Consider the following 16291-nt stretch of genomic DNA (forward strand, 5'->3'; position numbering starts at 1 on the left):
GTGCTATTATAGAACTCAAGATTGCCCATTATTCTTGGTGCTTGGCTTTTCAAGGTCTTCCGCTAGGACCTCGACTCAAGCATATTGGGGTTTCAAATCCTAGATGCCCTTTCTATAGGCAAATAGAGTCTTTCTTGTATATTTTTTGGTTTTTTCAATGTGCTTAAAATAATTGGCACTGGATTCATGACTTTTTAAAGCCATTCAGGCCTGAACCCTTTTCCTGGCACATGGCTATTTTGGGTGATTACCCCAGAATCTCTCAAAAATTTACCCAGATTTGGCATACCTTTAGGATGGAGATTTTGTTCACTCTATGGAAAGATAGAAATGTTATTCTTTTCACTCATAATTTTCTTGATATTAATATTGTTATGTACACTAAGGTTTACATTTGTAATAATGTAACTATGTAGATTCAAGTTCAAGCAAACAAAGTGGCCTTAGAGGTGGCTCACTTGCAGGAGCTATTTAACCACTAGGGCATTGCACCTTGCATAGTTTCCAGAGTTCCTCCAGATGCCTCGGTTGATACCTCGACACCTAGAGGCTACGCAGCGCCATTCACACACCCTACACTCCCAGGCTTCTTGGCACCACTCTCCCAGCAGTGGCAATGGTGGTTGGAGGCTCTGTTTGGCTTCCCCACTTCGTGGTGACACTGGCTGGTCCCTGGCTCCTCCTCCTAGTGCTCGACGAGCACTCTCTGGGAAATGCCCTTGCCTGGACCTAGCAATTTTGCCTCCTCGGCTAGAGATAAAAGATGCTGACTAGGCCACTGATCCTACTGCTGATGACAACTAGACTGTTCCAATCCTGCCCCTTGATCCCAAAGATGATTGGGGTTTTCATGATCATGATGAGCCACCTCCCTCAACAAGCACTACTTTAGCTGCCTACGATTGCTTTATATGTTTTTTTTGATGAATAGTATATGATTCCAACTTCAGACGTGTGAACTCTCGTGGGGTGATCTTGTATCCCCCACCCTTTTTTTGTGAATTGTAATCTTAATATATTAATTATTAATAGAAAAAGACTATTCATCAAAAAAAAATCATCAATGCTTAAGTGCTTTCAAATGTTGCATGACTAAAATTCAAGTTTACCCTTTCAATAAATTAGTAAAACTTTATGCAACTTATTGCACATATTTTAGTTCTATTAATGACTTTCTTCAATCTAAGTTTTATTAACTTACATTCTTTAAAATATTTTGACTTATAAAATCTAATAAAACTATATATATGTACTTTACAATAACCTATTTAAAGAATTCAAATTTAATTATTTTCATATTTGAAAATGTTCTATTAAAATAAAAGTTAATCAATTTATTAACAACTCACATAATAAAATATATTAGTAATGATTTTTTATGAACTCTTAGAAATAAATAACCTTTTTAAAATAACCATAATCTTATTTACAACTGAAATTTCAATTAAAACTAAATTACATCATCATACTCATCATTATCCTCCTCCTCCTCATCATAATAATCATCATACTCATCGTCATCATTATCCTCATGATCGTACTCATGGAAATCATCAATGTAAATGTCGTAATCAGCATTGTCAGCAAAACCCATATAGTCTACATCAGTTATTTCATGATATTTGTCATTGCTGAGGCATAGTTAGTGAATAAGCTTTGCAATATGTAGAGGGTTTTCCTCTCGGCTTTCTTCACTCCCATAAAAGACGCCTTTTCTAGATGAAAATAAGTTGGTATCCAAGAGTCATATTTTGAGAGCCTTTCTTCATTGACAGTGCACATGGATATCGACCAAACTTCATCATAACTATAATTGTAGAGTTTTATTTCTTTCAGCTCGTTGTCCCTGTAAAGACAATCTCAATCCCATTACAAATGTCTCTCTTTATTAAAATGGGTCCCCAAAGGATAGTGCAAAAGATAGATGTACTGAAGGAATGTTGGGTTTTTATATGAAACGAATGGATCATCTCCTCTACTTGATGCCGGCTAAGATACCCACGCTCTATTTCACAAAAATCATCTGCCATAAGCAATATGTTGCCAATTTTATCTGCATTAAATAATGGCATGGATGACGAATCTTCATCTTCATCTACTATTAGATCTGACTTGGTCGGTCTTCCCACCAGAATCATAAGCTCCGATGGCAATCTCTGAAATCATAGTGCTCTCACCAAATTATTTTTAGTCAGCAATAAATTGATACTGAAACACTAAGAAATACTTCATACAAATGAACCGTTCCAAAGATTATAAGAAATGGCAAAAGAGCAACTAAAATAATGGAAAAGTTAATGAGAAATTACACATATCTAGTTTGATAGCTGCAATTTCTCAATGCAAGTTATTGAAGGAGCATCTGAAACAATCATCTCCTTCAGTCCTTTCAATTCTTCTATACCCTTTATATTTTGAAGCTTCGGACATTCAGCAATGATAAAGCTCTCTAGGCATGTTAAAGATTCAATGCCTTATATGTCTTGCAGCCTTGGGCAATTGCCAATAAAAACTCTCTTTAGCCCTTTCAATTCTTTAAAGCCAATTCCACCCTCTAGCTCCTCACACCGCTCAATCCAGATTCTGTTCAACCCCTTCAATTGTTCAATAGATTTTATATTCGTCAGCTCTCGACAATTTGAAATTGAGATCCTCTCCAACCCCTTCAAACTTTCAATAGCTAATATATCCTTTAGCTTCCTACACTTGTTAATATAGATCCTCTTCAAGCACCTAAAACACCCAAAATTAGTTAACTTACTCATAACATGGCAGCCGTTTATGCGGACAATTTCAAGCTGAACCAAATCACTGCACAATACTTTTCTTAACTCTTCACAATTGAGCAACACCAGACATTCCAGTGTAGTTACCTCTATTAAATCCACTGCAATTACATCCTTCAAAGAATAAAGCTTCAGAGATTTAAGGGTGGGACAAACCAGTCCACTTATTAAGACCTTCCTTGTAGATAATCCACTAGACAAAGTTATGGCTTCAAGGCATCTCATAGGTAACAGATCACCACCAATTGTCTTTCCCCTATTAACGTGAATTCCCCACTTAAATGTTTCAATGTTAAAGTTTTTAGACTGGTCAGTTTTGTTAGAGATCTTGATAAGCAATCACAAGGTTGTAGCCATTTATCCCATAAATTCACGTACAAAGTTTCAAGATGTTTTAGCATTCCGATCGAGCTCAGCAGGTTGTTTGAAGGACCGTGAAGCATATATAGATCTTTCAGCTTGAGTGGAACCTAAAATTTACAATCACTTTGGTTCAATCTATTGCTTTTGAATGGTAAGAAGGCTTAGAAGAACGAACTTTTAGTGGATTCTACTAGAAGACAATTTTTTATCAAAAAAAAAAATACCTGGTTGTCCCTTTGCCACAATCTTGCAGCTAATACTCCATCAAGTTTTAAAGACTGCAATTTTTTGTTGGAATATTTAATGTGACAGTTGACGTTTGCACTTTGAGCCAAATGCTCACCTACCTCCCTGACATCTAGAACAGATAAAAACATAAATACGGTGGGTGAGATTTTTTGAAATTAGAAAAGAGGAGGAAAATGGAATGTGACAAAAGGAATGTTTATTCATTCATTCAGGGAGTTCAAGCGGATCAAGCAGATCAGTAGTTGCAGAGTAGAGCAAAAGAAGGAAGAAGAAAAGAAATTTGTGCCTACAGTTGCACATGTTTCCCCTGTTCTCTCTGTAAGTTTATTATTGTTGAACTTGTCCTATTGAAGCAGTGATTTCTCCAGGCACCATTATATGCAACCATTAGAATTGCAGGTTTAAAGTTTTTGAAGTATTACCAGTTTAGAGTTATTTTAGGTTTTCTAGTTGAAGCCGAATGCTCCTAGATTTTGTAATAGTTTAATGAAAGATTGAATAGAAAGCAAGCAAGCATACTTGAATTTATCTTCCTCTTCTATTCATTGCATTTGACAAGTTTGGTTGAAAGGTTAAAGCTTTGGCTTTCTGGTTTTAATGGTGAAAGCATTCACGTTGAATTTTTCTAAGTTATAATTTTTTCAGTTTGGAACAGAACACTCAGCATCCCCTTCACTTTGTTGTGGGTTTCCGAGCATTTCCTTTGTGAGCTGAGCTCACTCGGCATCCATTGGTGTTGAGCTTTATCTTTTGTGTGCTGAGCTTACTCGACACATGTTTCCTGGCACTCGGCACCTTCAAGTGCTGAGAAAAATTGGCACTCGACACCTTCATGTGCCGAGCAATTTTCAAGTGCCGAGAAAGTGTCGAGCACAATTGGCACTCGACACCTTCATGTGCCGAGCAATTTTTAAGTGCCAAACAAAATTTAAGATTTAGGGTTGTGAGTTGTAATTTAAATTTATAATATTTCTCACATGATATCAGAGCTTTGAGGCCCCACATCCACAATGAGTTAGGGCATTTTTTTTCTTGGGATATTTGACATGGTAGTAGATACAGGAAAGATATGGTAGCAGCCACCATCCTTCAATGGACAAAATTATGATATATGGGCAAAGAAAATGAAAACCATAATGGTTGGAAATGATTTGTGGAATTTTTTGGTTAATGGATTCAATGATGTGTCTGATCCAACTCAGTATGTTGCTCTCACAAATGCACAGAAGACTCGTTTGAAGGAGTCAAGAAGGAAGGATGCTAAGGCATTAAGTTTGATTGAAGCAGAAATGATAGAGACTGTATTTCCAAAGATTGCAGCAACAAATTATGCAAAGGAAGCTTGGGATATCTTTGAGACAAACTTCAATGGAACTAATAAAGTTCATACTGTAAAGCTACAAAATATAAGGAGGGAGTTTGAGAACCTTCAGATGAAGGAAAATGAATCAGTTGCAGATTTCAATTCAAGGACCTCTAATGTGATTAACCAATTGAATTCAAATGGAGAAGACTATCAAAAGCAGAGGATAGTGGAAAAAATATTGAAGATTTTACTCATAAATATGGCAATTTGGTCATAACTATAGAAGAGGAAAAAGACCTCACTGTTTTGATAATGGATGAGTTGATGGGTACTCTTCAAACCCATGAGCATAGGATTAATAGATCCACATCTTCTTCTACCCAAGAGCAAGCATTCAAGGCTCAGTCAAATCCAAGAGGAAGGGGGAGAGGAAGAAATGGCTCAAGCAGAAACTCAAGAGGCAGAGGCCGAGGTAATGGAGAACAAAGAAATGCTATAGCAAAAAGCTCAAGAAGAGCAGATGGAGCAAGTAGCTCACAAAATACCTCAAGAGGAGGTAAGAAAAATTACAACTCAAATAAGAGTAATATAAAATGCTACTACTATCATCAATATGGGCATTATGCAAGTGAATGTTGGAAGAAGCAAAATGATCAGTCAGGACAAGCAAATGTGGCTAATGTGAATATGGGAAGTGAAAACAATGCCACTGCCTTCATCATGTGTAATGTTGATGAAGAAGGAAACTCTAAGATTTGATACCTCGACAATGGATGTAGGAACCACATGAGTGGTAATGAAACCTTTTTTTCATTCATTGACAAGAGTTTCAAATCTGACATTAAAATGAGTAACAATGAAACCCTACCAGTAGTGGGCAAAGGTCTATTATGATCCACACCAAAAAAGGTGAGAAGAAGGAAATACAAAATGTATATTTTGCCCCTGGTATGAAGCACAATTTGATGAGTATTGGTCAACTCATTCAAATGGATATAAAGTGCTGATGGGGAATGACACGTGTGTCATTCATGAAAAGGATGAGAGCAAAAACTTACTTGCAGTAGTTCAAATGACAAAGAATAGAATGTTTCCCTTGAATATAGAGACATGTTTCTCATCTCAAGTTAGTGTTGCTCCTCCCACACAATCAGCTCTAAGGAGTATGATTGAAGACCCCTCACGGCTATGGCACCTCAGGTACGGTCATCTTGGCTATGTTGGTTTAAATTTATTATCAAATAAAAGAATAGTAGATGGTTTTCCATGTATAGGAAATTCATGTGACAAGTGTGAGGCTTGTATTTTGGGTAAGCAACATAGGCTTCCCTTTAATTCTGAAAATTCTAGGAGGGCTAGATATCCATTAGAGTTAGTGCATACTGACTTAGTCGATCCTATGCAAGTTACTTCCACTGGGGGGAGTACTTATTTTATGACATTCATAGAAGATTTTAGTCGTAGCACATGGGTGTATTTCTTAAAGAATAAATCTGAAGCATTTGATAAATTTGTAGAATTTAAAGCCCAGGCTGAAAAAAAATGTGGACACTATATCAAGGTTCTAAGATCAGATAGAGGAGAGGAGTATACCTCCAATTCTTTTGTAAATTTTTGCAAGAAACATGGCATAAAGAAAGAGCTCATAGCCAGTTATACACCATAGTAGAATGGAGTGGCTGAAAGAAAGAATAGGATCATTGTAGAAATGGCAAGGAGCATGATGAAAGAGAAAGGTCTCCTAACTGAATTTTGGGGAGACGCTATGGCAACAATAGTTTACCTAATTAATAGGTGTCCTACAAAGGCAGTCTGTAATAGAATTCCAATGGAAGTATGGTCACGAGGAAGATGGATAGTTGAACACCTAAGGGTGTTTGGATGTGTTGCATATGCACATGTACCTAAAGAGCAAAGGCAAAAATTGGATGACATAGGTGTGAGTGCATCTTCACAGGGTACAACTCAGAATCAAAGGCATACAGATTGTATGACCCATTGAACAACAAGATGACTCTTTCAAGAGATGTGAAATTTCTTGAAAATCAGTCTTGGTATGGTTCAATTGATGAGTCATCGAGCACTTCAAGTAAAGTTCCAATTATGAATGAAGAGGATGTTGATGAACAGCAAGAAGAAGGAGCAAATAGAAGAAAAGGCAAGCAACCTTAGTCTTTGCCAAGATCTTCTAGGCATGACCGTATGTCAGTGCCGAGTAACAGAGAAGACCGAGCTGGTCGGCAAAGAAGAAGCAGTGAAAATTCTAATCCCACACTCTCCTCACTATTACCAAGAAAGACCAAGAGTCTTGGGGAGATATACCAAGATGAAAGGTATGAAGTTTATGATGAGAGTGTTAATTTTGCATTATTTTCTCATAGTGATCTAATATATTTTAAAGAAGCTATTAAGGAGAATAAATGGTGTAAAGCCATGGATGAGGAGATTGATGCTATAGAAAGGAATGAGACATGGGAGCTAACTGAATTGCCTCCCAAGAAGAAAGTGATTGGAGTGAAATGGGTCTATAAGACCAAATGCAATGTAGAAGGCAAGATTGATAGGCATAAGGCAAGGCTGGTAGTCAAGGGCTACAAACAGCAGTATGGAAGAGACTATGATGAGACCTATGCCCCTGTTGCAAGAATGGAAATTGTGTGTGCTGCCATAGCAATTGCAACTTAGCACAAATGGAAGGTATTTCAAATGGATGTGAAGTTTGCCTTCCTAAATGGTATATTGAAAGAAGAAGTATATGTGGAGCAGCCATCTAGTTATGAAGTTGCAAGTGAAGAGAATAAAGTATATAGATTGAAGAGAGCTCTTTATGGGCTCAAGCAAGCTCCACGGACATGGTACAATAGGATTGACTCATATTTGATGAGCAATGGCTTTAGCAAAAGCAATAGTGAGCCCACTCTTTACATCAAGGCAACAAATGGTAATGTATTGATTGTTGTCTTGTATGTAGATGACTTAATTTTTTTTGGAAATGACAAGGCTCTAATTGGTGAGTTTAAAGTGGCCATGAAAAGTGAATTTGAAATGACAGATCTAGGTCTCTTGAAATACTTTCTAAGCATAAAAGTAAAACAAATGCATGATGGTATTTTTATCTCTCAAAAAAAATATGCAAGATAGATCTTGGAGAGATTTAAAATGCAAAACAGTAAGGCAGACCCAACACCAACAACAGTAGGTCTGAATTTGAGCAAGGAAGACTCTAACAAGAGAGTGTATCCAACACTATATAAGAGTATGGTTGGAAATTTAAGGTATTTGACTGCAACTCAGCTAGACCTAATGCATGCAGTAAGTTTGATTTCCAGATTTATGGAAACACCAAAGGATTCCCATTGGTAAGAGGGAAAGAGGATCCTAAGGTATGTGAAAGGTACCAAAAGATTTGGGATTTTGTATATTGCAAATGATGATTTCAATTTGGTTGGTTACATAGATAGTGATTAGGCTGAAAGTTTAGATGATAGGAAGAGCACTTCAAGATAGATGTTTCATATGGGATCGGGTGCAATTTCATGGGTATCCAAGAAGCAACCTATTGTTGCTCAATCTACAACAGAGGCTGAATACATAGCAGTAAATGCAACAACATGTCAAGCTATTTGGTTAAGGAGGATCTTGACAGATTTGAATGAAAGGCAAGAGGATGAAACCACAATTTATTGTGACAACATCTCATCAATTGCATTGTCCAAGAATCTAGTCTTCCATGGGAGAAGCAAACACATAGAAATCAGATATCACTTCATCAGAGAGTTGGTGGAGAATGGGGATATCAAAATAAATTTTTGTAAGTCTGAGCAGCAGCTAGCAGACATTTTCACAAAGCCATTAGGCATTGGATCTTTTGTACACCTAAGAGAGTGTCTTAGTGTAATTGATTTGGATCAGCACTGATCCTTGTTTTTTTGGCTCAGGACAAAAGGGGAGTGTTGGAATATTTAATGCGGTAGTTGACGTTTGCCCCTTGAGCCAAACACTCACCAACCCCCCTAACGTCCAAAACAAATAAAAACATAAATACGATGGTGAGATTTTTTGAAATCAGAAAAGAGGGGGAAAATAGAATGTGACAAAAGGAATTTTTATTCATTCATTGAGGGAGTTCAAGCAGATCAAGCAGATCAGTAGTTGTACAGCAGAATAGAAGAAGGAAGAAGAAAAGAAGTTCGTGCCTGCAGTTGCACATGTTTCCCTTGTTCTATCTGTAAGTTTATTATTGTTGAACTTGTCTTGTTGAAGCAGTGATTGCTCCAGACACCATTGTATGCAGCCATTAGAGTTGCAAGTTTAAAGTTTTTGAAGTATTACCGGTTTAGGGTTATTTTAGGTTTTCTGGTTGAAGCTGAATGCTCCTAGATTTTGTAATAGTTTAATGAAAGATTGAATAGAAAGTAAGAAAGCATACTTGAATCTATCTTCCTCTTCTATTCATTGCATTTGACATGTTTGGTTGAAAGGTTAAAGCTTTGGCTTTCTGGTTTTGATGGTGAAAGCATTCATGTTGAATTTCTCTAAGTTATAATTTTTTTAGTTTGGAACAGAACACTCGGCATCCCCTTCACTTTGTTGTGGGTGCCGAGCATTTTCTTTGTGAGCTGAGCTCACTCGGCATCCATTGGTGCTGAGCTTTATCTTTTGTGTGTTGAGCTTACTTAGCTCCTATTTCCTGGCACTCAGCACCTTCAAGTGCCGAGCAAAACTAGCACTCGGCACCTTCATGTGCCGAGCAGTTTTCAAGTGCCGAGCAAAATTGGCAGTCAACACCTTCATGTGTCGAGCAGTTTTTAAGTGCCGAAATTTTTTATAGGCTTAGGGTTGTGAATTGTAATTTAAATTTATAATATTTCTCACAATTTTGCAGAGGAATCCACTCAGGAATATCATTATCACTGCTACCATAGGGATGTGTAATTTGAAGCCCTTGTAAATCAATGAATGTGCTTGAAATCTCCAAAAGGTATGTCTATTCTTGAGAATGATCATTAAAATATCTGAGATTCTTTCCTTCGGCTGCCATAATATCACTTTGCATTTTAGTCTACATTTAAATTTCTATGGAGTTATGATAAGTCAAATGTAAATGTTTTAGCATCGTATAGAAAGGAAATCATTTTGATAAGAATGAAATTAGGGGCACTCAAACACATAAAATATCTGTAAGACGCCACAACCAACAAGGATTGGCATTGTCTGCCATATCTCTGCCTAAGTCACAGAGGGGGTCATGCATTCTCAAAACAAATCCTGGTTCATCATCATCAATATAAGGATAAAAACGAAGTTGCAGTTCAAGGAGGAACTTATCTTGGAGGGTCTGACGTGCATGCTCATGGCCATGCTCACCTCTTTCCCAATGAAAAAGCATGCTATGTCCATGAAGATCTGTTTCTGATCCTCTTCCAGAGCATCATAGCTTATTTTAAGCATTTCTTTATGTCTTCATCTAGTCTATCTTTAACAACATCTAGTTACAACTTCCAATAAGCCTTGTCACTACCAAAAACATGGCCACCTAATACTCAAAGAGCAAGAGGTAAACCTACACGCTTTTAAAAATCTATCTACCAAATTTTCAAATCCATTCTTACAAGATTTTCTGTGAAACACGTGCCAAAGAAGAGCTCTTTGCTATGCTCTTCATTCGTTTGTTTCATCTTATGGCAGACTCTTACTCCTACCTGAGTAGGAAGCCTCTTGTCACGGGTTGTGACGATCACCAAACTTTTGGGATTTAGTGCATCCATTGCTATGAGGACTTCCAACTACTTCCAATGATCAACATCATCTATGACTATGTGGAAACTTGATTCATGACTCTTTTGAAGCTTATCCTTGATCATAGAAACTCCATCTTCTATACTATTAAATGAATGATGATTTTCAGAAAACAGATCAAAGAGAAGCTTATTTTGTAGAGAAGTAAGGGCACCTTTGACATAACTTTTGTGCACATCAAAGATGATAGTTGATCTTCTGAACTCTGAATGTTTGCGATTGAACGGATCTTTGGTGAGAGTGGTCTTGCCAAACCCTCCCATTCCAAAGATGCCAATTATCTTGTCTCTCATCTCCCCATTACTCTGGCAATGATACTGGAAATCTTTCACAAGCTCATTGAGTCCCACAGTGTACTTTGTAACTTGGGGAGGAATATTCTTCTTTCCCTTCTCTTTAACCACCACGAACATGACTTCACAACACAGCTTATTCAAATCACTGAAAATGGGAAAAATAGAAACAAAAGATCGAATTTCAAAAGGGTTGTGAGTAATTGAGGTAATTTTGTCTCACTCCCCCAAAATTTTCCCTTGTTTTAAAGTATAAAATATAATATACTAAGCACAAAAAACATTTTTTCATTAAAAGAAGTACATTAAGAGAGACATTTATAAATCTTACTCATTCTGCCATTTGATTTGGTAGCCAATGATCCCTGAGACTTTCTGCAGGCAATCTTTCCACTGTTGAATGTCATGATCCAGTTATCTACCCTTCTCTTGCTGTTTGTAAAATGCATCTGAAACTCTTCCTTTGATGTGGTGGAAGTCTGAAGGCTCAACATGGTAAAACAGGGGAATAATTCTAGCTTTGGTTTGAAACATTAAAGCAAGCTCGGTTAAACACCAAGCAGACTCTACATATCTCGGTGAGAAGATGCAAATGTGCACTATGCCAGAGAAAATGGAATTCTTTATGGCAGAAGAAATTGAGTCTCCCAGTTGAGTCTCTTCACAATCAAGATACGCCTGTACCCCAGATTTCCTTAGAGAATTGTAGATCTGCAGAGCCAAATCTGATTTGGTGTCTGGGCCTCAATGGTTGATGAATACATCAAGTGTTTAAAAAACAATGAGGACTTCATCTTTTTGTTGGGAGGTTCAAGAACCACAAATGAATCAGTTACCTAGTCTTATCAACCAGATGTGGAAGTGGATGCCATTAAGAGTAAAATAAATTGATACTAAGGTGAAAAAGCAAACAGATCTAGAATGCATATGAAAAACCCTCTAATTGAAAACAAGAAATTCAATGCTTGGAAGGGTAACAAGGATGGAGATAAAAAGAGCTAAAAATAAAATAGGGCGCAAGTGGGAGGGTGTTTCCACATTCCTCATCACGATAGACTTCAAAATTGAACTTGACGATTCGGCATTGTTAGCTTGCAGTAGCCAAGGAAATTCATGTAGGCTATTGTGATGGCCTTGCAATAACCCAAAAAATATCGTGAGCAGGTTGTGAAGTCAATAGCCCTATCTTTTCCATTTAGTGGAAAGTCATGAAAGATACCCACTCTATCACAATGGCCCTTTGTTTGGTTCAATTCTTTTTACAAAAGAGGAAAATCATGATATTTCTTTCTTACTTCGAGAGTTTTGAGTACTGTTTCCAATACTTCAAAGAAGGCAAATTTAATGCTTTGTGTGTGCACTAGTGCAATCGAATCTTTCAAACAGAGTGTGTAGTTGGTGAGATGTTTTCATGTTCCTTTCCTTCCTTTATTTTTCATTGTTTCCACGGTCTTGCCTAAGAAGAAGTCCACAAATGAAAGAAGTGAAGTTTGTATTGGTTGTGCTTTCACATGATTACATTGCAATGACGAAGAAAAGTGGGAATGACTGTGCAATCAATAAACTCTTTGTATGAAAAGGACGAAAACATATGGCCCTTCATCACATCTATTCTTTGGAAAATCATGGAATATTGTATACGAAAAGAAGAAATTGGCTACCCTCTTGGTTTTTCGATATGCTAGGGTTTCTTATTTCATGCAAACTTTCAATTTTCTTGTGTACAACTTTTCATTTGAGATTTCTTTCTGTCAACATCACTTGTCACATTGTATTTACTGCAGGAGCTTTTAGGTTAGGATATAATGGCTCCGACCAGCGGTGAACTAGTTGTTTCTAGTGTTCACATTGTTGCTTTGATTTGCCATGGTGCCACCACAGAACAAACACCTACGCAATTTTTTCTCGAAGGTTTTTCATGAGTTAATCCTAACATTATCCTTCATTTGCAAGAATTTGATGTTGCATGTGACTAGTTAGAACAACACACCTTAATAGGTTATTTTGTGGGTAGGACTCCTCCTGAAGCTATGTTCTGAGAATGGGTTAACAAAAGTTGGACTTCTCATGGAGTCTGCCTTGATGCTGTGCAAAATCTTACCAAAGGTTTTTTTTAATTTTGCTTTGCTAACTTATCGCAAATAGATGCGGTCTTTAACAATGAACCTCGGTCTGTGCATTCTTCTCTGCTTGTTTTTCAAAAATGGTCACAAGACGTCACAGTCTTGAATGATAAAAAGCTTAGGGTTCTTGTGTGGGTCGAGTTCCTAGGTCTACCCCTACCATGCTAGCCTTTCATTGAGTCCATTGCCAAAGCCCTTGGCAAAGTTGTCACCAAGGAGCCTAAGAAATTTTTTAATGCTCACCCACAGCGATGCGTTTGCATCAAGGTTGATCTTTCCAAGCGTCTTAAGGATTCTATGGAAAACAATATTGGGGCTCAAACCTTCTCCCAGAAGGTGCTTTACTTGAACCTCCCCAACACTTGTTATATGTGCCAATCCGTAGAACACCAGATCAGGGACTGCCCTTTGGCTACGCCTAGGGTCAAGCCCACACCTAAAGAAGTGCTTGCCAAATAGACCGAAGGGAAAAAGGAAGAATGGGTTATCGTTGGGTGCAAGGGGAAGGCTCCCTTGAATCCCTTGCCTCCCAAGAAATCCTATGCAATGGTTGCTGCAGTTCCTCCTATCCCCATAGGAGCATCAATTCCAGCTAGCGTAGGGATGCAAGCAACGGAAAAAAGACCTACTCTGGGGGTTTCACAGGTTTCAAACCTTGCTGGTATGCATGGGATAAAGGTAACTACCAGGGCTCCTACCTTGGCTGAGGTGCGTACTCCTCTTGCTGCTTCTTCCATAGTGCCACTAGCGATGCGACATTCTTGTAGTCCTCCTATACGTGTGGAGATACTAGAGGTGAAATGACAAGCTATAAGTTCAAAGAGTTTTCCATCTAATTTCAACCATGTTTCTACCTTCTTGCAAAATAGTTACTCCTCTCTTGAGGACGAAGATGATATGGAAGAGTTTACGTGAACTTCCTATCATGGAATGTTCGAGGTCTCACAGACCTCCCCAAAAAGTACTATGTCTGGGATATCTGTCATAGACTTGGTAATTTAGATTTTCTCTATCTGTAAGAAGTTAAGATTTTTGGTTTCATGTTTTCTTCGGCATGCCACTTCATTTGGCAGGATGCCGTTATGTTTTCCTCTCAGCACGAAGCTGGCCGAGGTGGTGTAGTTACTCTCCTATCACCTCGCCTTCATTCTGCTATTATTTCACACGGTTCTAACCCCACGCATAGAATTATTTGGCTTTTTCTTTCCATTAACAATCATTCTTTTGGAGTCATTAATGTTTATGCTTCCAATGATGTTGTAGAAAGATCCTAGATGTGGGCCTGGCTAGCTGACAATTTTCCTCCAACTACTGGGGTCATGTGTGGGGACTTCAATATGGTTGAAGTGGCCTCTGATAAAGATGGTATTCTGCCTTTTCACTAGACAACTAGGGAAAGACAAGCCTAGTCCTACATGTGCAATAAATTGGGCCTTTTTGATCCCAATACCAACCGCCACCATGATAGTGGGGTTTGGCACACTTGGTCCAACTTTTGAGCTTGCTCTGACTACATATTAAAATGCCTTGATCATGCTATGATCACTTACAATCTTTTTTCGCTTTTTCTGAGGATCAAGATCTACCTGTCATTCCCTTGCTAGATGTGATGTTATCTGACCACTATCCCATTTATTTTGTCATTTCTTTACAAACAGCTATCCCAAAGGTGGCCAAGTCTCAGTTCTTCCTCAACACGTTTGTGTTGATGCATGCTTCCACCATCTCACACATCCTATGTGTCTAGAATTTGGAGCCACGTTCGCATTCTCAAAGGGTATGGATTCAATGGTGGAATGATGCCATTACCAAAACTGCTTGGTTCCTACGCATCTATGGGTGTCAATTGGTAATGTTCACAAAACGGTCATATGAAGCCAACTCGCTTGCCCTCAAAAAAGCCTTTGAGGCTCTCACCCTCAAATCCCTTTGATGTGGATTTACAAATTCAGCTTGCCAAGCTTTGCCATGACAAACAAATTGCTGATAACTATGCTGCTCATAGAGCCCAAATCAAAGCCCGTCTCCACTGGTTGGAGGTTGGCGACAAAGCCTCAAAGGAGTTTTTTCAAGCTCTTCGAGCCCATCATACCAATGTTGGGATTAAAAAGATCAAACAAGGAAATGTTGTTCTATCCAGTCTCCCTGACATCCTACAAGCATTTGTTCATCACTATGAGAACGTGTTTGCTTCGTAGGGAATTTTGCTTGCTTAGGAGGAAGCTCTCAGAAAGTGTATTTTTGTTACTCCAAACCACCTAGCAGTTGAGCAATGTGCTTTCTGTGAGAAACTTCTTTCCTTCCAAGACCTTAAAGAGGTGGTCTATTCCATGGCTGATGACAAGTCCCTTGGGTGTGATGGGTTTCCATGTGAATTCTACAAACACCTCTGAGAGCATATAGATCTTGATCTGCACAAAGTTTATCTTGAAGTCTATCATTCTAAAAGCTTAGGAGCCATTATAAATAAAGGAAATATCAAAGTCATACCTGAAGCTGGTGATCCAGAGGACATATGCAATTGGAGACCCATTACCCTTATGAATGTGTCTTATAAGATTATTGCCAAGGCACTCTCTCTCAAAATTAGGCACATGTTTCCTTTAATTGTATGACTTGAGCAAACTAGATTCATCAAGTCCAGATATATTCTTGATAACATCATTGCTGTCTGGGAAGGAATGGAATGGGCTCACAAGTCAAATCAGAAGGCTATATTTTTAAAGATAATTTTTCTAAAGCCTATGATCATATTGAATGGCCCTTCTTCTTGGCTATGCTCCAAGCTTTGGGTTTTGGTCCCAATTTCTTTTAGTCCATGGAGATGCTCTTTGGAGATGCTAATGCTTACATTACCATCAATAATTTGCAATATGAGGGTTTTGGACTTTTTTGTTCAATCAAGCAAGGTTGCCTGTTAGTTCCTACACTTTATGTCCTTTCTACTAAAGGTATTGGCTATTTGCTAGCTCATTTTATGTCCTTAGGACTGGTTTGTGGCATTTCCTTGCCTAAATCATCCTCCCAGTTAGTCAATGGACACTTTGTTAATGATTCTTTTCTTACTCTTTTAGAGGATGAAGAAAACATCAATAATGCTTTAAGTTGCCTGGACATCTTTTGTCAAGCCTCTAGTTCTACCATTCAATGGCATAAAATGCACTGCTTCTAGCAGTCATTTTTGCCCGCTCCACCTTGGCTCAGCCAGTTTGAGTGAAAATGGGTCACACACGAAAAAATCTTCCACTTTCTTGGCATTCCTTTTGCATTCTAAGCTTTGCCTTTGGAACTTTGGAATGTTGTTCTGGCCAAGATTAGCAAGAAGCTTGATTATTGGATCACAAAACTGCTCTCCCTTCCTACGAAATTCTA

The 16291-nt window shown here is 38.1% G+C and overlaps 1 pseudogene; it reads right to left on the minus strand.

The window, feature by feature from the left end:
• Nucleotides 1-1450: 1450 nt before the first annotated feature.
• LOC149541634 (disease resistance protein Roq1-like) overlaps nucleotides 1451-16291 on the minus strand; it is a 56236-nt pseudogene continuing 41395 nt past the window's right edge.

Source organism: Cupressus sempervirens, chromosome 8 (genome assembly GCF_028749045.1).
Source record: "Cupressus sempervirens isolate cs-2001-9-10 chromosome 8, ASM2874904v1, whole genome shotgun sequence".
Classification (NCBI taxonomy): domain Eukaryota; kingdom Viridiplantae; phylum Streptophyta; class Pinopsida; order Cupressales; family Cupressaceae; genus Cupressus; species Cupressus sempervirens.